Source organism: Gorilla gorilla, chromosome 7 (genome assembly GCF_029281585.2).
Source record: "Gorilla gorilla gorilla isolate KB3781 chromosome 7, NHGRI_mGorGor1-v2.1_pri, whole genome shotgun sequence".
Lineage (NCBI taxonomy): Eukaryota > Metazoa > Chordata > Mammalia > Primates > Hominidae > Gorilla > Gorilla gorilla.
In genome coordinates, this window is record NC_073231.2 from 137,505,989 (window position 1) to 137,529,779 (window position 23,791).

The 23,791-nt window shown below is 36.6% G+C and overlaps 1 pseudogene; it reads left to right on the forward strand.

The window, feature by feature from the left end:
• The first annotated feature begins 9,097 nt into the window (after positions 1 to 9,097).
• LOC134759127 (density-regulated protein-like) lies at positions 9,098 to 9,770 on the forward strand (annotated as a pseudogene).
• The last annotated feature ends 14,021 nt before the right edge of the window (positions 9,771 to 23,791 follow it).

The window sequence follows — 23,791 nt, forward strand, 5'->3', positions numbered from 1 at the left end:
GAAGGCAACATTCTATTGGCCAGTCTTTGTTTGTTTGTCCACTGGGAGCAGGAAGAGGAATTATCTCCCTTCCTTTAGCTTTCTTGGACAAATCGGAGCCAAAATTCCCATTACAGATAACACATGTAGAAGCACATAGTATGGTGCCAGGCACACCACAAAAATGTGTAAATATATTTCTGTTCCTCCTCCTTTCCTATAATGAATGTATCTCTTGAGAAAAGGGAAGGGCCGTGCTCACTAACTACTGATGATCCTGGTTCTGGCCCATACTATTCAAAAGCCTCGATGGGATCCAAAAGGCTCCTTCAGGCACCCGGAGAGCTTAGTTAATTCCCAGGGGCAGGATCGGCTCCTGTTTGATTTAAATTAGTGTTTCTTAATCCTGCCACATACTAGAATCACCCATGGAGTTTCTTAAAATATTAATGTCTGGGTCCTACACTGAAAAAGTCTAATTTAATTGGTCTAGTGTGAAACCCATTATTAACAGAGTTTTGGAAACTCCTCCAGGTGACTCCAGTGCGTGGTCAGGTTTGGGAACCACAGGTCTGGAGAAAATGATTAAATTTAATCTTTCTGTGTTTTTTTTTTTTTTTGAAGCTCCTGCCTCTCAATTAATATAAATGGGCATTGCGGATGTACCTGCAGTACAAAGAGAACTTGCCAAAAACCTCTGGAGAGGAGTTAACCATGCAACAAAGAAGGAAACACATTCAGATAGAAAAATTATCTCGAAAATGTGTATAGCACTAAACAGACTCCCAACTTAGAAGCAGAGGAACGGTATTTTTTTTAAACTTCCTAATGAACATTGCACTTAGCTAGCTGTCAAATATACAAACAGACTAATTTTTCCTTCTAATTATTTTGAGATGTTTTTCTTGGGTAACATGATTATGTGGCTAGAATTCCTAATTCTGTGTATTCGTTAATTGATGCTTACTTAGGGTGATAAAGATCCTCCAAGCCTCAGTCCACAACAGCGGCTGAACTCCTTACTAATAAAACATGCCAGTGCATTTTGCGCCTCACAAACTTAGCCGTGAGGTATCCAACTATATATATATATATATGTATATATAAATAAAATTGTATATATAGCTATATATTTATCTAATCATGATATATACACATATATATGTGTATGTATATCCAATCATATATATGGAGATATATATATGATCATATACATGGATATATATGTGTATATATTATCATATATATGGATGTGTGCATATATGTATGTATATATGTGTATGTATGTACATATAATTGATAAAAATCATATATAAAGTATAAAACATGATTTGATATACACATACATTGTGTAATGATTATTACAATCAAATTAATTAATGCATCCGTCACCACTCATTAGATCCCCAGAACTTGCTGATCTTATAACTGAAAGTCTGTAACCTCATCAATATCTCACCATTTCTCCTGCACCCTCAGACTCAGCAACCATCATTCTAATCTGTTTCTATAAATTCAACTTTATTAGATTCCACATGTAAATGACAAATACAGTATTTGTCTTCCTGTGCCTGGCTTATTTCACTTAGCACAATCTTTTCCAGGCTCATCCATGTTGTTACAAATGACAGAATTTCTTTCATTTCTGTGGCTGATTAATATTTCATTGTGTGTGTGAGAAGGTGTGTGTGTGCATGCGTATACCATGTTTTTGATTTATCCATTTATCTGTTGAGAGACACTTGGGTTGTTTCCATATTGTGCATATTGTGGATAATGCTGTAATGAACATGGAGGTGTAGCTATCTCTTCAAGGTACTGATTTCATTTCCTTTGGATATATACCCAGAAGTAGGATTCCTGGATCATAAGGTAGTTCTACTTTTTTAAAGGAATTATATATTGTTTTTTATAATGGCTATACTAATTTACATCCCCAACAATAGTATACAAGCTTGGGTTCTCCACACCAAAGCCAAAACTGTTATCTCTTGTCTTTTTGATAATAGCCATCCTAACAGGTGCGAGGTAATATCTTACCATGGTTTTGATTTGCATTTATCTGATGATTGTGATGTTGAGCACTTTTTCATATACTCATTGGCCATTTGCATGTCTTCTTTAGAGAAATGTCTATTCAAGTCTTTGTACATTATTTGGCTTATTGGTATTGAGTTGTGCAGATTCTTTGTAAATTTTGGACATTCACCTTTTATCAATACATGGCTTGCAAATATTTTCTTTTATTTCATAGGTTGCCTTTTCATTTTGTTGAATTTTTTTCTTGGCTGTGAAGAAGTGCTTGGTCTGATGTAGTCCCACCTGTTCATTTTTGCTTTTGTTGCTGGTACTTTTAGGATCATATTTTAAAAATTTATTGCCAAGACCAATGTCAAAGAGCTTTTTCTCTCTGGTTTTCTTCAAGGGGTGTTATGGTTTCAGATTTAAGTCTTTAATTAGTTTAGAGTTCATTTTTTGTGTATAGTGTAAGAGAAAGGTCTTATTTATTTTTATTTTTATTTTTTATTTTTTGCATGTGGACATCCAGTTTGCCCAACATCATTTATTGAAGAGACTGTGTTTTTCTCATTGTGTATTTTTGGAAACTTTGTCAAGGATCAGTTGACCATAAATGGGTGAATTTATTTCTGGGCTCTCTATTCTGTTTCATTGGTCTATGTGTCTCCTTTAATGCAAATACCATACTGTTTTGATTACTGTAGCTTTGTAATATGTTTTCAAATTAGGACACTCCAGACCTGTTCATTTTTCTTGAGATTGCTTAGGATATTTGAGTACTCTTGTGGTTTCCTATAAATATTAAGATTTAAAAAAATTGTAAGAAATGCCACTGGAATTCTGATAGTGATTGCAAGTTATGAAATCAACATACAAAAATAATTTGTGTTTCTATACATTAACAGTGAACAATCCAAAAAGTAAATTAAGAAAAAATCCCATTTACAATAGCATCAAAAAATAAAATACTTAGAAATAAATTTTAGGAAGTGGATGAAAACAATATGACATCGATAGAAGAAATCAAAGAAGACACAAATACATGGAAAGACATCCTGTGTTCATGGATTGGAAGAATTAATATCATTAAAATGTACATACTACCGAAAGCAATCTACAGATTCAATGCAATTTTATCAACATTCCAATGGCACTTTTCACATAAACAGAAAGAACCTTCCTGAGCTATCCAATTTTGCATAAATTCATATTCCTACCACTTTTAAGGAAAAAGTGAAAGGAGCTGGCTAGGCTAGAAGGAGAACAAATGGTTATAAAAAGGGTTTAATCCTGTATATTTCAGGTATCTGGCAGCTGAAGGAGAAGCAATGTTAGTCAAGGAAAACCAAGGATCCAACGTCAGCCAAGCAAGGAGTGTATCAGTCTAGAGGGTAGAGGCATAATTAAAACTGAGAGACAGAAGCAATACTCTGTAGTGAAATAGAAATTGTGTGGTAAGCACCTGCCATTTTTCACCTGTCCTTTGAGGTTGCATAGCTCTATAGCTATGCTTTTGTTTTTACTTTTTTTGCTTTGTTTATTTGTTTTGTAGCTGTGTCCTAATTTTCTTTTGAGGAATTATCTCCTTATTGCATACCATTTTAGTGGAACAATATTATCAAGATGCCTGCCTACCTTTGGCCAAAGAGTGGACAAATGACCCCAAAATAATCCAATCTGACATTCTTTCCTGGGAATCTGAATATTAAGCACAGAGAAGAGGACAGAATGTGGCTGGAAATGATTCATATTGCCTATCAGTTTCTGCTCCAATCATCAGGGTGGACCTGGATTCTTTCTTAGAAGACTGGCTGTTCGGCTTTCCTTGTGATTCTGTTAGATACCCTCCATTCTTCCAACAAATTTACATTTTGCTTAAAATAGCCAGTTGGTTTTATTACTTGAAGCAAACAAAGGAGACCCCAAAGAATTGTATTAGCAGGATATGATAGAATATGCTACAGTAATGGACAATCTCTCAAGATCACTGGCTTAAGACAGCAGTGTTATTTTTCTATACAAAGTCTATGGTGGATCCAGGTGACTCTTCAGGGAAGCTGTTCTTCAGCTGGTTACCTAGCCCCTCACCCCGTTACTTTGATCTTATGACAAAAAGGCACATATTCCTTGATTTCTGTAGCTTTCCTACTAATCTTTCAACAATAGTTACTGCTCGACTAACTGTTTGGTTCTCCCCACATTTTCTCATTCAATTCCAAATAAAAAACTGATTAGCCTAGGAAATCTCCATTGCCCTTCTTTAGATTCCAACTGATAAGTCATCTGGACTGATTGTCCTTGAGTAAAATGCTCAGCCCTGCTCCAGTCAGCGGCTACCCCTCAACCAAACATGAGCCTGGGATCACCTCCTCTAGTGGAGCCCACAAGCAGGGCACCATATGTGAGCTACTCCTGCTGGACTTATAAGAATTTAAAAAGCATCAGTTGGAAACCACTGAGAGAGCTTTGGGCAGAAATATAAATTAAATTCCTATCAGCAGAGTGACCTTGAAACATCGTGTTACTTTTGGGGCCCTCTGATTCTTCCTCTGTAAAATGGGTTAGCCAGCAGTGTTTTCACAATTTGGGAAAATTTATAAGGATTGAGCATAGAATTTCATGAGTGTTCAGATGGTGTCTATTATGATATTTTGTAGTGAGGCCAAGTTATATAATAATTTAAAATAAAATCTTGAAAGCAAATAGATAAAAATTCCAGTTTCACCTTGCTCAATACTAAATTACGAGTTCTCAGGCTTATTGTCTGACCATTCAATCATCGTTTGTAAAATGATATTAACTAATCCTGTTAGATAACTTTGTTTTATCAACTAAATAAGGTAATGTAAGCAAATTGCCTGTGATACCATAGCCCCTTTAATAAACTGTAGTTTATCAAATAAGATTGGGTGATTTATCCTTGGTCACAAAGTAGTAAAACTAATTCAAACTTAAAATATCCAGTCCCACAGTAAGAACATAATAGGCATTAAATAAGGGTCAATTAAGTTTAATCTATTTCCAACGTTACTGCCTTGATTATATCTGTGTTTTAAGTTTATTCTGGCACAAGTATCACCTTTTAATTCCCCACAGGTGGGTAGCACTTCAAGTTTTACAAAATCCTGTCTCATAATATATATCACTACATGTCTGCGAAAGGAGCTAAAAAGAAAGCGTTCAACCACAGTTGCCTCATCCATAAAAAGGGATAATAACACTAACCTTCACAACATTGCTGTGAGCATCAAAGGATACCATGTCTCTATAGTGCTTATCACAGTGTCTGGTAAAGTGTAGGCATTGAATATGTAATGGCTTCATCTCTTCCCTTCTGCCAGCTTTATCCTAAATATAATTCTTTCATTCATGCATGCATTCATTCATTTATTCAGCAAACAATTACTGATGTTCCAGGCTCTGTGCTAGGCACTGAAAATATCAAGATGAATACAATATAATATTTTCAGCTCACCCTTTTTTGTATCCACTACATTTATTTATTAATGCTTCTGAGATTTTCCCCTGGTACTTTAAAGTAGTCTTTTCCCCATTCTACACCATCTACCCAGTTGGAAAAGATTCCTTTTTGCTTCACTCCGTGTCTCCTTTGGCACACTCTGCCTGCCCTGTCAACGTTGACACCCATTAGCACAGTCACTGGAAAAAGGTGTAAGTTCCTGCTCAACAGACTGGACACTAACCCCCATCTAGCAAATAGAGTCTCATCGATTCACCCAAGTCTGAAGAAAATTATTCCTCAAGACTGAAAAAGAGAGCAGCTTCATTTAGTTGACAAATAGCTTGACTGCCTGCCTCCCAGGGCTAGAGGACTGGAGAATTTGCAGTAATTACTTATAAAGGCGGACTTAAACATAACTTATTATTCTGCCTTAATAAGCTTGCAAATCAGAATCCTCCAGTCTTCCTCCTCCAATTTCTATAATGGAAAGTACATCCCTTTTAAAAAGTACAACAAGTTACTGTCCTCAAAGCATATTTACACATTAATATACAATTATACAACTCACAACAATCTTTTGGATAATACAGAATTGGTGATTTTATCTCTGTTTTCAGATGAACAAACTGAGTTGCGGGTAGAGTCAGTGGCTCTCAAGCTTCCCATCATCAGAGCTCTTTACAGCCTAAGATTATATGCTTCGAAAAATTTTTGTCAGAGTTCAGAACACAAAATGTATCTACAGTATAACCCAAACTATGAAAACAAGTGTGAATGTTCATAGAATAAAATGACAAATATAAAAAGAAACAAACATGGGAACATAGTTTGTCTCTGCAAGATAAAACTATAATAGCTTTTTCATATTTTTTATTTTTTCTATAATGCATATATACATATTACTTTAATAAAGATAAAAGTTAACTAATATTCTTTTCCAAAGAGTTATCACCTTGCAATCAAATGAAATAATAATTTACATATTCCTTTTATTCATTAAAGGCAAAAAGAGGAATTAAGGCAATTAAAAACAACAGGTAGTAATGAAGATGTTTCTAATCTACTAAGAAAAACAGCCTTTCTGAGAACGAGTCAGTAAATGTTCACAAAAGAACATAAACAACCCTCAGACCAAGACATAGACAAGGCCAATTCATGATTATATATGGAACAAGACTTAGGCAATGCCACTCTGCAACACAAAAATGACTGAGCATCCTGTCTTCTGAATAATGTTCCATTACTCTGAGTGGTTGCTGCATCTTAGGAAGACCATTCCCATGTGCTTTAATTTTTCTGCTTCCTAGATGCAATGGACCTCAATTTGCGTTCCCTGAAAATTCATATGTGTAAGCCCCAATCTCCAATGGGATGTTGTCTGGAGATGGGACTTTTGGGAGGTAATTTGGTTTAAAGAAGATCATGAAGGTGGGGTCCTTATGATATAATTAGTGCCCTTATACAGAGACACCAGAGAGCTTGCTCACTCTCTGATCTTCTGCAATGTGAGGACACAGGAAGAAGGCAGCCATGCATAAGCCAGGAAGAGAGCCCTAACCAGAATCCAGCCATGCTGACACCCTGATCTCAGACTTCTAGCCTCCAGAATGGCAATAAAATAATTTCTATTGTTTAAGCTGCCCAGTATATGATATTTTGTTATGGCAGCTTGAGCTAATACACTAGATAAAAATTATTAATATATTCACTCACCAAATTGAGAACTTTAAACTTATAACTTGCTTTCCTATTTTCTCCTTAAAAAAATCACTCAACATAAGCAGGGTGCAGTGGCTCACACCTGTAATCCTAGCACTTTGGGAGGCCGAGGTGGGCAGATCATGAGGTCAAGAGATCGAGACCATCCTGACCACCATGGTGAAACCCCATCTTTACTAAAAATACAAAAAATTAGCCGAGCGTGGTGGTGGGCACCTGTAGTCCCAGCTACTTGGGAGGCTGAGGCAGAAGAATCACTTGAACCTGGGAGGCAGAGGTTGCAGTGAGCCAATATTGCACCACTGCACTCCAGCCTATTTATTTATTTATTTAAATAAATAAATAAAATTAAAAATCACTCAACATATACCCATACACCCTATAACAATCCCCTGCCAATTTTTCTTTGCTGAGATGTTCCCAGAGTTCCCCTAGAGTGCCAAAAAAAAAAAAATCTAACTTTTTTTAAGCTTCAGGTGTGTTCCTATTGGCCATTCATTGATCAGAGCACACCAACTATCCTAGAGGTCCTACTAAGATTCCAAAAAGAAGCCTACCACTGCAAAACAGGACCTTGAAAACAGTGTGCTTATCTAAGACCCCTTGAAAGTCCACCTACTCAAGGCTACTTTGCCTACTACAGCAAAGTAAGTTTCATAATGAAGCTAAGTTTCAATTATTGCTTGAAATCTGGAGTGTTATTTATATCTGGTTTCTTAGGCTTTTGATTTCACATCAAATTATATTGTTCCTTTGCAAAATTTAGCTTTTAACACCATCATCTATTGCCTTTCTGTTTGTCCAATATCTTGAGCACTTTTCATCTTTAAAATAAAGTCTATGGAGACAAGGTAGACATAGACCCTGTAAATCTATCCTCAAGCTGGCCCCAAAAGCTGATGAGTTCCAATGTTCTCATCAAACTGACAACCTTTGGATAAACTTTGCTTTGGATCACCTTATCAAAGCCCTATAAAGACCTTCCTCACAATTGTCTTTGTTTTTCTGTTTGATTAGAGCTGCTGTGTCTAAGTCAATCTGCCTGGACTTTTGGGTTCCTGGGCCAGCAGTTGGTCAAAGCTGGTCTATGTCCAGATTCCAGAGACATAAGTTAGCATTTTTGCATTTATCGTGAGCCCTAAATCTAAGCTCCCTCCAGGCCAAACCCTGTGTTTTTCATGTTTTTGCATTATAAGTATTATCCATGTACATGTCTTTCTAAATGCCATAATTTCACCAAGAGAAATTTGATATCACAGTGACTCACTTTGGAGAACTTTGACATTTAACAACACTGATCATTTGTGAAAAGTATTAAATAAAAAGAAAATAAAATCTTAGATATCCTAGGGTTTGTATTCTTTAAATGTTATGGGAAAGTTCCCACAAATTTTGGATTTTAAGATTACCTTCCTGAAAGACTTTCCAAAACCCAGGATGGAGAAAAAAAAGTTGATTAATAATTTAAACTTGCATTTGAAGCCTCATTGGCTACTATGTTTGAATGCTTGTTGCCTCAAAAACTCATATCAAAATTCAGTTGTCATTGGAAAGGTATTAAGAGGTGGGACTTTAACAGGTAATTAGGCTCCACCTTTATGGGGCAGGTTTAATGCATTTAGAAAGGGCCTTTCAGGGGTAGGTTTTCTCTCTTTGCTCTTCCATTTTTCTGTCATGTGAGAAATAATGTTCCTCCTCCCTGGAGAATGCTTCATTCAAGGCACCATCTGGGAAGCAGAGACCAGGCCCTTGCCAGACACCAACCTGCTGATGCCTTGATCTCAGACTTCCCAGCCTCTAGAACTATAAGAAATAGATTTCTGTTCCTTGTAAATTACCCAGTCTCAGTTATTCTGTTATGGGAGCTCAAAATAGGCCAAGATACTGACTTCTACCTTGGTTGGAAAAGTTTGGGAGACGAGTTGCATGTGTTGGTTCAGCTGGCGATAGCGGCGGGAGCGGAGCCGGCGGGGCCTGTGCGACCGTCTGGGTTTGTGAAATGGCTGCTGACATTTCTGAATCCAGCGGGGCTGACTGCAAAGGAGACCCAAGGAACAGTGCCAAGTAAGATGCCGATTACCCACTTCGAGTCCTTTATTGTGGAGAAAATTCACCCAAACAAGAAGCTGGAATTAGTGAGGGTCAAGGAACAGCAGGGGAAGAAGAGGAGAAGAAAAAACAGAAGAGAGGTGGAAGGGGTCAAATAAAACAAAAAAAGAAGACCGTACCACAAAAGGTTACTATAGCCAAAATTCCCAGAGCAAAGAAGAAATATGTGACAAGAGTATGTGGCCTTGCAACTTTTGAAATTGATCTTAAAGAAGCACAAAGATTTTTTACTCAAAAATTCTCCTGTGGTGCCTCAGTAACAGGGGAGGATGAAATTATCATTCAGGGAGATTTTACATATGACATAATTGACGTCATTCAGGAAAAATGGCCAGAGGTAGATGATGGCAGCATCGAAGATCTTGGAGAAGTAAAGAAGTGAATTTGAAAATTTGTCTGTATTTAATGGCCTGAACTGAGAGTTGATATGGCCAAAGGGAGAGAGGCCTTTTAAAATATATGTATATACACATATATATGTATATATACATATATATGTGTGTATACATATATACACATATGTATGTATGCATATGTGTGTATACATATGTATACATATATACATACACATGTGTGTGCATGTATACACATATATGTATACATATATATATATATATATTCTACAGTAAAACTGTAGACTGTCCTCGTCCTTGGCATTTTCACTGTTCTGTACAAGGCTGCTTGTTTTTTTATTGCCAAAGTCAAATAAACAGGGGAGACTGTCATGCTCATGCATGAATAGAATTTAGTCAAATAAAAAATTTTGGTCATTTGGTACTGACTTTCTGTCTCTCTCTCTCTCTCTCTCTTTTTTTTTTTGACAGAGTCTCGCACTGTTGCCTGGGCTGGAATGCAGTGGTGCGATCTCGGCTCACTGCAACCTCCGCCTCCCGGGTTCAAGTGATTCTCCTGCCTCAGCCTCCCGAGTAGGTGGGATTACAGGCGACCGCCACCACGCCCAGCTAATTTTTGTATTTTTAGTAGAGATGGGGTTTCACTATGTTGGCCAGGCTGGTCTCGAACTCCTGACCTCGTGATTGGCCCACCTCAGCCTCCCAAAGTGCTGGTATTACAGATGTGAGCCACCGCACCCAGCCTGAGTTTCTGTTTCTCTCTTTTTAACTTTATTTTTTGAAAAACCTGGTAGACTTTTTGTGGGGAGCATTTTTGTTGATTATTTTACTGATCTAAAGCTGAGTGATTTTTTAAAAGAATTTGAATTTGGCTTCCTCACCAGTAATATGTCTCCTTGCTTCTTTGATGTGATAGTTTTGAGATGGGTGAGAATCTAATAGATCTGTGGTTGAATTTTCTTTGTTGTTATGAAGTCCACCCTGTGGGCACAATAACATACTGTTGGTAGGAGTTGTTTGAGCTATTCTGGAGATTATTTGGTAAAGTATACAAAAAGCCTTAAAACCATGTATGTGCGCTGTTTGAACCAGTAAGCCACTTCTTTGACATTAGAAGACATTAGAAGAAATAATCAGCCTTGCATAAAACTTATGGATGAAAGTATTCATCACAATATTATTTATAATAAAAAATTGCAAATGTTATAAATGAACAATTGGGAAATGGTTAAAGAAGTGATGGTGCATTGTGTGGTAGAATATTATGCATATGTTTAAAGAATCATATTTTCTAAGATTATTTGGAAGCATGTTTGGTAATGTCAAGTGGAGTACCCCAGATACATTTTAGACATTTATCGTCATCATCTGCTCTGAGTGGAAGGCCGTTCAGAGAGGCTAGAGGTTCTTATTCTGGCTATAAATTACGTGAGTAAAATTGTGCTAACCAGTTAAAAGTACTGTACACCCATGCTCAATATATAGTCCTGGAAATAGCAATTGAAACATGTCTTCTCACAAGAGAAAATGACAGTTTTAATGATGTATTTGATGAATTTAAACTTTAAGTCAGGTGCTGCCAATTGGAAAGAAGACTTGTGGTGTTTTAAGTTGCTGTGGACACTTTTAAGAAACTTAGAACCCATGGAACCCTTGTTTATCGCCATGCAAATTACAATCTTGAATGAGTGTTTTTTAAAAATAAAGTATTAGAAAAATATGTAATAAAGATGTAAAATTAAAAAATGGAATTCTCCAAAAAAAAAAAAAAAAAAAAAAAAAAAAAGAAAAGTTTGATTGGCAGGACCTTGAAAATAAATTACAGGTTAGTAAACTCTCAAGAAGCACTGACATCCTGCCCCCCCACTTAGACAAAGACATTTGTCAATATTTTAAACAAAAGGGTCACTAGAAATCTAATTGTCCCATCCTAGCCAATAAAGAAATAAGAACTAATAGTCTCTGAGGAATTTTGAAGTGGTCTTATGGAAGATGAAATGCCTAATTTCTAATGATAGGAAAAAAAATGATCTTTTTCTAATTGACACTGGGACTATTCTGTTCATTCTAAATTCTACAACTGTATATCTCTTTTTGGAGTCATAAGATTGGTCAAGTGGTGATGATCAGTAATGATTAATGATATTGAGCATATTTTTATGTATCTGTTGTTCACTTTCATGTCTTCTTGGGGAAATGTAGATTCAAGTCCTTTGCTCATTTTATAAATCACATTATTTGGGATGTTTTTGTTATTAGATTGTGTCAGCTCCTTATATACTTTAGATATTAACCCTTATCAGATATGTGGTTTTCAAATATTTTCTCTCATTCTGTAGGTGTCTTTTGGCACCTGTTATTGTTTTCTTTGCTGTGCAGTTATTCTTAGTTTGATTTAGTCCCACTTGTCTATTTTTGCTTGTGTTGCCTATTCTTTTGATGTCAAATCTAAGAAATCACTGTCAAAACCAATGTTATGAAACATTTCTCCTATGTTTCTCTTCAGAGTTTTATGGTTTCATGTCTTACATTTAGGTCTTTAATCAATTTGTGTTTATTCCTGTGTATGATGTAATATAAGGCTCCAATTTTAATTTTTGTGTATGATGTAATGTGAGGCTCCAATTTCATTTTTATATTCAGTTTCCCCAGTGCCATATATTGCAGAGACTATCTTTTCCCCATTGTGTAGTCTTGGCACCTTTGTCAAAGATTACTTGACCATACATACTTGGCTTTATTTCAGGGATCTCTATTCTGTTATATTAGTCTATATGTCTGTCTTTGCCAGTACCATATTGTTTTGATTATTGTAATATAATCAAAAGCTTTGTTATATATTTTGAAATCAGAAAGCTAAAGGCCTCCAGTTTTGTTCTTCTTTTTCAAGATTGTTTTGACTATATGGGCTTCTTTGTGGTTCAATATAAATTTCAAGATTGCTTTTTCTATTTCTGTAAAAAAAAAAAAAGCTATTGGAATCTTGATAGGAATTGCCTTGAATCTGAAGATCAGTCTGGGTAGTATGGACATTTTAACAATGTTAAGCCTTTGAAACTATGAACATGGGTTATCTTTCTGTTTACTTGTGTCAACTTTCACTTCTTTCAGCAATGTTTTATAATGTTTAATGTACAACACCTTCACCTCCTTGGTTAAGTTTATGCCTGTTTTATTTTTTTGATAGTATTGTAAATGAAAATTTTTAAAATTCTCTTTTCAGACTGTTTATTGTTAGTGTATAAAAATGCAACTAATTTTTGCATATTGATTTTGTATTCTGCAGCTTTGCTGAATTAGTATATTAGCTTTGTTGTGGCATCTTTAGAATTTTCTACATATAAGACTATGTCATCTGAATAAAAGAGATAATTTTGCTTCTTTTATTATTTTTGTTGTTGTTATTGTTAAATTGTTCTGGCTAATACTTCCAGAACTAACTGGAATAGAAGTGGTAAGAGTGGGTATACTTGTCTTGCTCCTGATCATAGAGAAAAAGCTTTGTTTTTTCTCTCATTGAATATGATGTTAGCTATAAGCTTTTTATATTTGGCATTTATTGCATCTTTATTTTTGAAAAAAATGTAAAATAATATGTTTGATAATATACATGCAAGACAATTTATGTTTTGGGAAAAAATAGAAAAATTTTGTCTTAAAGTTAATGGGTCCTAATCATGCTAGAATAAAAAATAAGTATATAAGATCAATTTAAGGGTATACTCTAAGTCTAGAACACCAGAAGAATTGAACTTAATTTTTTGGTTTACTAGTATCAAAATAATGAACTGAAAAAGAGAAGTGAAACGTGTTAAAATGATTAATAAAGTAGGGCTTGTCCATAAGAAAAAAGTTATGAATCTTATACTGAAATATGAGGTTTTATATATTTATTTTATGTATCACAACATGTTGTGATATGTATGATGTATAAAAATACTGAAACTAGAGTTTTCTTTTATTGAACTATTAAAGTTGCTGTATGCCCAGATAACAAAAGTTTTTATTATCAAGAAAATGATGTGCTTTAATTCTTGATAAAATTTTAAGTTCCTAATAATCCATGGTACTTATTGCTGTAATTTAAACAATATTGTTTATAACTATTTCTTGTTATAAGCAAATTTTCTCTATTCTGACGGCACTTCTTGATTTTGCCTTTCCCAAATTCAGGCTCAAATCCAGAATAATTTTTCATAAACTGTGTTTAGATTTTTAAATGAACACTAGATAACACAAATTGTTTTTCCTAACCTTATTAAAGTAGCAGAGGGGGGGATATCAATGTTTAAGTGTGTTTGAAATATATACAATGGAGTATTATTCAGCCATAAAAATATTGAGATGCTGCCATTTGCAACAACATGGATGAATCTGGAGGTCATTATGTTAAGTGAAATAAGCCGGACAAAGAAAGACAAACTATCCATGTTCCAACTTTCAATTAAATCTAAAGTATTATGAGAGCTCTTTCATTTGCCCAATGTAAGATTAAAAAAAGAAACTAACAAATCAGAATGTAAGTTCAGAAAAAGTAAACTGATGTAGATATCCTTTAATACTTTTCAGGATGAAAAATGTTAAATATACTAATATGCTTGTCAGAATGAAATACATATACAATAATTTAACAATTTAAGAAAAAGGCTTTGTTATATACCCAAACTTATCAACAGGTAGAAACAGTTTTGCCACAACGTCACCCTAAGAAACTCATGAATTGATCTGAAATTCAAAGATTTAATCTTCTTCAAGAGGTATTTAATTATTCTGCAATGTGTACATGCATCATAACATCACATTGTACCCTATAAATAAATGCAATTACATTTGTCAAGTTAAAAAATAAGAGAGAGACATCAGAAAAAACCATCTCTGATTCCTGATTAGGTCCTGTTAACAACTAGCACAGAATTAGTGCTGCAGAGTGTTTTATTTTTGAATCTATGCTTCCCAACTAAAAATACACAAATTGAATTAGGCCATTCTTGCATTGTTATACAAAAATACCTGAGACTCAGCAATTTATAAGGAAAAGAGGTTTAATTGGCTCTTGATTCTACAAGGTGTACAGGAAGCATAGCACCAACATCACTCAGCTTCTGATGAAGCCCCAGGGGGCTTTTACTCATGGTGGAAGGCAAAGTGGGGCCCTGTACATCACGTGGCAAAAGCAGGAGTAAGAGAGTCAGGGAAGGAGGTGCCACACACTCTTAAATGACCAGATCTCAGGTGAACTCAGAGCAAGAGGTCACTTGTCATCAAGGAGATGGCCCATACCATTCATGAGGGATCTGCCCCCATGATCCAAACACCTCCAACCAGGCCCCACCTCCGATGTTAGGGATTATATTTCAATATGAAATTTGGACAGGGACAAATATCCAAACTATATCATTCCACCCCTGGCCCCCTGCAAATCTCATGTCCTTCTCACATTGCAAAATATTATCATGTCTTCCCAATAGTCTTCCAAAGTCTTAGCTTGTTCCAATATTAACTCAAAAGTCTCAAGTCCAAAGTCTCATCTGAGACAAGGCATGTCCCTTCCACCTATGAACCTGAAAAATCAAAACAAGTTATTTACCTCAAAGATGCAATGAGGGATATAGGCATTAGGGAAACATTCCCATCACAAAAGGGAGAAATTGGCCAAAACAAAGGGACTACAGGCCCTACGCAAGTCCAAAACACAGCAGGACATTCGCTAATTTTTTTTTTGAAGGAGGGATAGAATCTTACTCTGTCATGCAGTGGCACAATCACGACTCACTATAGCCTCAACCTCCTGGACCCAAGCAATCCTCCTGCCTCAGCTCCCTGAGTAGCTGTGACTACAGGTGCACACCACAAGGCCCAGTTATTTATTTATTTATTTTTGTACAGACAGGGTCTCACTATGTTATCCAGGCTGGTGTTGCACTCCTGGGCTCAAGCAATTCTCTCACTTAGGCCTCCCAAAGTGCTAAATTACAGGCATGAGCCACAGTACCTGACCCATTAATTCTCAAAGTTCTAAAATAATCTCCTTTTACTCCATATTCCACATCCAGGGTGAACTGCTAAAAGGGGTGGACTCCCAAGACCTTGGGAAGCTCTTCCCCTCTAACTTTCCAGGGTGCAGCCCCAGGGCTATTCTCATAGGTTGGAGTTGAATGCCTGTAGCTTTTACACACTGAGGGTGTAAGCTGCTAGTGGATCTATCATTCTGGGGTTTGGAGGACAGTGGCCCTCTTCCCACAGCTCCATGAGGTAGTGCCCAGATAAGGACTCTGTGTGGGGTCTCCAACCCCAAATTTCCCCTCCACATTGCCCTAGTAGAGGTTCTTTGTGAGAGCTCTGCCCCTGAAGCAGGCTTCTGCCTGGATATCCAGGCCTTCTCATATGTCCTCTGAAATCTAGGTGGAGGCTGCCAAGAATTATTTATTCTTGCATTCTGCACACCTACAGGCTTAACACTACATAGAAGTTGCTAAAGTTTACAGCTTGCATTCTCCAAAGTGGAAGCCTTAGCTGTGCCTCAGCCTCTCTGAGCCACAGCTGAAGCTAGACCTAGAGTGGCTGGGATGCAGGGAGAAGTGCCCTGAGTCTGTGCAAAGCAGCAAGGCCCTGGGTCTGGCCCATTAAGCCATTCTGTCCTCCTAGGCCTCTGAGCTTGGGATGGGAGGGGCTGCCACAAAGGTCTCTGAAAGGCCTTTGAAGCCTTTTCCCATTGTCTTAGATATTAGCACTTAGCTCTCTTTTAGTTATGCAAGTATCTCTAGCAAGTGGTTCCTCCTCAGCCCACTTAACTTCCTCTCCTGAAAAAGCTTTTTCTTTCTCTACCACATGGCCAGGCTGCAAATTTTCCAAACTTTCATGTTCTGCTTTTCTCTTAAATATGTTTTAACTTTGTCATTCTTTTGCTTTTGCATCTGAGTGTAGGCTCTTAAAAGCAGCTTCAAGTCATTCTTTTACTCCCACATCTGACAGTAGACTGTTAGGAGCAGCCAGGCAACTTCTTAAACACTCTCTTGCTTAGAAATTTCTTCTGTCAGACACCTCAAATTATTATTCTTAAGTTCAAATTTACACAGATTCCTAGGGCATGAGCAGAATGCAGCCAAATTATTTGCTAAGGCATAACATGGGTGACCTTTGCTCCAGTTCCCAATAAGTTCCTCATTTCCATCTGAGACCTTGTCAGTCTTGGCTTTACTGTTTATGTTACTATCAGCATTTTGGTCACAATCACTTAACCAGTCTCTAAGAAGTTTCAAACTTCTCTTCATCTTTCTATCTTCTTCTGCACCTTGCAAACCTTTGCCCATTACCCAGTGCCAAAGCTGCTTCCACATTTTCAAGTCTCTTTATAGCAATACCTCACCCCTGGTACCAATTTTCTGTATTAGACTATTCTTGCATAGCTATAAAAAACATAAGACTGGATAATTTATAAAGAAAAGAAGTTTAATTGGCTCATGGTTCTGCACACTGTATAGGAGACATAGCGCCAACGTTGCTCAACTTCTAGAGAGGTCTCAGGGAGCTTTTACTTATTGTGGGAAGCAAAGCAGGAGCTTGTTCACTATATGGCAAAAGAAAGAGAGAGCAGGGGAAGAAAGTGCCATATGCTTTCAAGCGGCCAGATCTCATGTGAACTCAGAGCAGCAGTTCACTTATTATCAAGGGGATAGCCCAAGAATTTCATGAGGGATCTGCCCCCGGGACCCAAACACCTCCTAAAAGGCCCCATCTCAAACATTGGGGATTACATTTCAACATGAAATTTGGGTGGGAACTAATATTCAAACTGTATCACTAACCATCTTTCCAGAAAACTACACATACACTCCCATTAGAGGACCTTAAACTGAGAATTTTTAAGAATTCTCCAGGTGACAATAATTGGAGTGTGACTACTAACCCATGAATATCACAACAAATCGATGATGACACTAAGTAGACAGCTTCCACCCAAATTGACAGAACAAGGTTTCTTTTCTGATATATTTTCTCTTCTCTTCCTCCTTACTTTACTGATAATCTTACTAGTTATACTATGTTGGCCTTCTCAAACGTTGTAAACATCATGTGTATATTAACTTATTGGTAGACTTCCTTGAAGACTAGTAGAACCGAAATTGGGAACTACTAGTTTAAGTAATTTGACCAAAGTTACATCCTAAGATTTGGGAATGAACATGAGTTTATTAAAACATACACAGTTGAATCAATTTTTGTGATTCTGTACAATGAAATACCATGTAGCTATGGTTGTCTCAAGAGAGAAGACAAGGCCATGGAGACAAAGGAAACTGATTGAATCGGTGTCCCAGAAAATTTACTAAGGTGATGGAAATTTTCTAAATCTCAATTGTCGTGTTGGTTACATAGATATATATAGTTATAAGTTGTAATTGAACAGTAACTTTAAAATCTGTTCATTTTGCTGAACATATTTATACCTCAATAAATTTTTCATTCTATCTTAAAAATCAAATAGATGTATATATTTAGAAAAAAACCCAATAGAACAGTATTACAGTATCATATCATTTTTTTAAAGATCTCACACACACACACACACACACAGATATATATATACACATTTGCTTTTACATGTATAAAAAATTCCTGGAATTATCAAAAGAAAATAAGTGGACATGTATAGGGAAAAAAAAGTGCATTGAGAGGAGAGAACCAGGACTTTTTACCTTAACCGCTTTGTTTGATTCTTTATAGAGAAGGTATGTTTCTGTAATTCAAAAAATTAATTAGCATCATTCATACATTGCTAGTGGGAATGACATAAATACTCTGGAAAATGGTTTGGCAGTTTGTCATAAAACTAAACATGCATGTATATAACCTGGAAGTTGCACTCCTAGGCATTTATCCTGAAGACATAAAAATTTATATTTAAGCCAAATACTGTGCATGAATATCCATGGTTTAATTTGTAACAGTAAAAAACTGGAAACAATCCTAATGCTTTTCAATGGGTGACTGGTTAAACATACTGTGGAGCATCCACTCAGCAAAGAAGAGGAGTAAACTATTCATGCATGCAACAACCTGAGTGAATCTCCAGAGAATCTGCTGAGAACAGCCAATCTCAAAAGGTTATGTACTATGTGATTCTATTTATATAACATTCTTGAACTAAAATTATAGAGTTGAAAAACAGATTAGAGGTTGCCGAGGATCTGAAGGGAGATGAGGGGAGATGGCCATAGTCATAAAGGGATAACGCAGAAGTCTTGTGATGATTGAACAGCTCTATGTCTTCATCATGATGGTGTTTATATGAATCTACACATGTAATAAAATTCCATAGACACACACACACACACACACGTGCATGTAAACTGATTAAATCTAAATAAGTTCTGTGGATTGTACTAATGTAGATTTCCTGATTTTGGTATTGTATTATATTATGCAAAAATGTTACCATAAGGGTGCAGAGGAGTTCCCTGTATATTTTATGAAATTTCTTATGAACCTATAGTTACTTTAAAATAAAAAGTATTTAAATAATTAATTAAATACATATCTAGACCAGAAGTTTGGACGGTTCCTTGAGTGTTAGTGAGTAGGTTAAGACAAGGCATTACATTCCCTTAACATTCCTACATTTTGGTCCCCATAGAAATCAAACAAAATGTAAAAAATTTATTTACTATTTCTTTTGCTCCAGACTGAATTCCAAACATGTTTTCTGGGAATGTTAAGAAGTGTTAGTTGAAGATGAAAATGTTCTGATAAATTTGGTAAGCACTGATTGAATGAGTTGTACTCATTTTCTATCGCACCATAACAATACCACAAACTTAGTATCAGAAAACAGCAAAATGTACTATCCCACAGTTTCTGAGGGTTAGAATTCACAGTGAACTAGACTTTGTCCTCTGCTTAGGGTCTGATAAGGTCAAAAGCTCAGTGTCAGCAGAGCTGTAGTCCTTGATGGAGTAAAATAAATAAGGAAAGGGGAGAAAACCTGGGTAAGGGTTACAATTTTAAGTTGTGCATGCCCACTGAGAAGTTAATATTTTCACCAAGACTAGAAGGGTGGATCATTGTGGGTTTCTGAAAGAACAAGATTATCAGTAAAAGCCCGACTTTGGGTATGCATTTGGTATGTCTGAGGAGCAGTAAGGATAGTATGACCAGAACTAAGCAAGTGAGGAAAAGTGTAGTAGGAAATTATGTCAAAAAGTTCATGGGGTGCCAAATTGTATACACCCTTATAGTCCACTGTAAAAATATCATGAAATTAAACAGCCATTGAAGGGGTTTAAGCAGAATTGTGACATAATATTACTTATATTTTAACAGGCTCATTCTGACTGCTATTCTGAGAATACAGTAAACAAGAAAATAGCAGAAGTAAGCAGACCAGTTAGGGGGTTAATGTGACAATTGACAAGAGAGGGCCAAGGTGATAATGATAGAAGTGGTAAAAGGAGACTGGATGCAGTGGCTCATGCCTGAAACCTCAGCACTTTGTAAGGCTGAGGCAGGAGGATAACCTGAAGCCAGGAATGTAAAATCAGCCTGGACAACATAATGAGATAGGCATTCAAGGCCAAAAAAGTGAGCTATGATCACGCTACTGCACCTCAACCTGGGCAACAGAGCAAGATTGTGTCTCTATTTTTTAAAAAACCAGTGGTAAAAAAAAGGTCAGATTCTGGATATCTTGAAGGTAAATGTAATGTGGCCTGCCTGGAACAGTGCCTAACACAAAGTAGGCTTTAAAAACAACACATTTATTAAAGGAAAGATACACAAAAAAATGTAAAATGTTGTTAACTCTGGGAAAGAAAACTCAAAATCTTGAATCAGGCATGGTACAGAGACTTATTTTTAACTCTATACATGTTTACACCTGTTTCCCAAAAAACAATTTAAAGATATGATTAGACCAATAAGAAAAGTTATTTCAATTCCTATATGCATTGAACTTGATGTGGGAAGTCAGTCCTATAGCTGGAGAAAGGAGTATATCTCTTATACCCCCAAAAAAGTGAAAGAGATTATCCTAATTAAAGAACGAAGAAAATTCTATATTGGTTTTTCTTCATCAAAAAGAGATCACCCTATTCCTTGCCTGTGAGATAATCCTCTGACAAACTTTCCATGAGGAGGAACTCTTATAACAAGAGACACCTCTCTATCGTGGTAGTAGAGAATCCAGCCAAATACCCTACATGGTAATCCTTCAGGCAAGCAAGTGGAAATGACAAAGCACTGCAACCTGTGATTTGGACTACTTTTAATTTCATATGCTTCATGAATTCCCTTTTTCTACTTAGAATTTGCGAACCTCTTTTGAAGATTGCCGCCCAATTCAGCTAAGAAAAAGATAGCTTGTCTATATTTGTGCATTCAAGGAGAGCACTGTCTCTGCCATGGAGACCAGTGTAATAAAATAAGGAAGTCCACCCCAAAGGGAAGCTGAGACTCTGTGAATGGGGGCAAGAAAGACTGACCAACCATCTCTTCTTTCTGGAAAGCCTTTTTCCAGAATAAATCTAAGGGCGTATACCTGTGATTTTTCAGTAGCAGACATATGTCCTCTAGGTAAGTAAGGATGCAGATCTTCTTGTGACTCTACTGAAGGTAAGTCTCCTTAGGATTCTAATGATACTTTACATCTTCCTTCCCCTCCAGACTGCAAATATTCACTTTCCTTCTTATGTCTACACAAAAAGTGAAACTTACCATCCCAGTAACCTGTCATCTAAGCAATAAAAAATGTACTAATTTTAACTAAGAAGACAAAGAAAGAAAAACAAAAACCAACAACAATCAAAACCTCAGTACAAGAAGAATATTATTACATCATCAGTGATGAGTGCCTGCTTGAAAGTGCTCACAAAACTGTTACTAATTCACTGACTACAGCTTCTTTTGGCTGCTGCTGTAGTTGACCATAGGCTAGCATATATGCCCCCAATTGTAGCTCAGAAAGGAATCTCATAGGTTGGTGCCTCTGGTAAAGTAAACTAGTAATCTAATAATCAATGAGCTCACTGTCTCCAAGAGTTTGTTAGGATCATATTTATAGTTCCTATGGTACTAGAAGGCTGTCCCTCCAAAATACCCCTGCTTATTTATTCACTGGTCAGTCTAATTATGTGATAAAATCGCAGATGAAATCACTACTAAGCAAGGAAGAGGCAGTGAGGTCCACTATGTTGGCCAAACTTCAAACATCAGGAGAAGGCTTGGATCAGGTACTGCCATTTTGAAACATTGATTTTGTTAGTAGCTGAGGGATGTCAGGAGTCAAGATTATCCAAAACACTGCTGCATTAGCAACACACAAAACCTGTATCTTACCACAAGAAAAATGTGTTTCTTGCTCATGGTACAGTCCAATGAGTTAGGGGTAGGGAATTCAGAGAAAGTTCTCCTTTACACAGTAGTTTAGGAACCCAGACCACATCATCCACCGGGAACTTGAGTCCCCTGCAAAATGCTGAAAGAATGTAAAGAATTGCATGAGTTTTATGGGACAGACCTGAAATTAGCATATACCTGTATACATGTGATTGCATGTGCTTTCCCCATCTTCCACATGATCACATGACAAAGGGAAAGTAAGAGAGTCTAGGAAGCCAAATTCACTTGTACAGCAACCAGCTATCCCAATCTCTGGTAACTAACCCAGGAGGACTCACTCACTCCCACAGGAGGGCATTAATCTATTCATGAGGGATCCACCTCCATGACAAAAACACCTCCTACTAGGCCCCAGGTCCCAACTCTGCCACACTGGGAAACAAATTTCAACTTGAGTTTTGGTGGGGACAAACCATATCCAGCTCTCATGGGGGATCCTTGTATGAAACTGGTCTGGATAATGATAATGATAATGATAATATATGTAGGGCACTCTAAAGAATGAGGTGACGTATCCAGAGTCAACTAGTATGGGGACTCCTGCTGCACCAGACCCTACCCAGCTGCCTCAAAGAAGAAGAAGTCAATAACTCAGTCTCCTGTAACCCAACAGCAGCACATCTGTTAAAAGTGTGCCTTGGATCATATAGACGTATTTAAAAGAGGAAGGTCAGAAGCACAAAACCTCCCCTTTCTATCCTTTTTACAAAGTTGTTCCACAGTGGATAATTGTAATTTCTGGAGAGAAGACAGCATTCCAGACAAAACTGGAAAAATGTCTTTTAAAATTTCATTAAACTTCGATTAATCATGTATTCAGAAAAAAATACACAGGAAATATGCAGCTACTTAATAACTCATGAATATAAATTAGAGACATTAAATTGCTCTTTAAACAAATATTTGGACACTTATAGTTATCAATAATTATATAGCTTATCTGACACAAAGGAAAATTAAAGGAAGCAGTTTGGGCTTGAGATTCATTTAACTTTCAGTAGGCTTTTTTCTTTAAAAGACGAGCCCAAAAAAATGGCTGCCTAAATGACTATATTTGGAGGGTTTCCCTATGATCCTGCTTGGCAAAAGATAGTTCCTGCCTTGACCTTCTGCGGTTTCTGAAATTCTACTTGTCACTTCTTTGGGTGAATTCAAAGATGTTCTTGTTTATTAGGACTCAGTAACTGTCATAAATTCAAATTAACACTTTTGTGGAGTTCATTTTTCAGAAACCTGAGTATTAAGAAAATGAGACGCATGGTAATCCGAGTAAGAGCTACATTGCTAACCTCGATAGAGGTCTCAGGTTATTTTCTGTGACCCCATCTTGATCCATTTTGGATCAAGAACAACAACACTGAAGAGCTTTAGAAGACAGACTGGGTGGAGGGGTTAGGTGGAGAGAGGTCTGAAGGGAGATCTTAGTAACACATAATGTTGGAGCAAAAGTCATTGTGGTTTTTGCTATAATGGCAAAACCACAATTACTTTTGCACCAACTTAATAGAAGCCCTGTTTCTTCTTGAAGAAAGTCATTTTTGAATTTTTTTTTTTTTGTCCAGGAGAGGTTATTTTTCTATTGTACTTCTTCTCTCTTTGATCTTCTTTTGGGAAATCTCATTCTTTCTCTTACTCTATTCCTCACTTCAGTCTTCCTTTTTTTTTCCCCCTCTTAGTGTTCAACTACCAAGAAGTAGGTATGGAGCATAGGGTCTGGGGTCTCCTCAGGCATGAGGGAAGGGAATGAGAGTAGGTG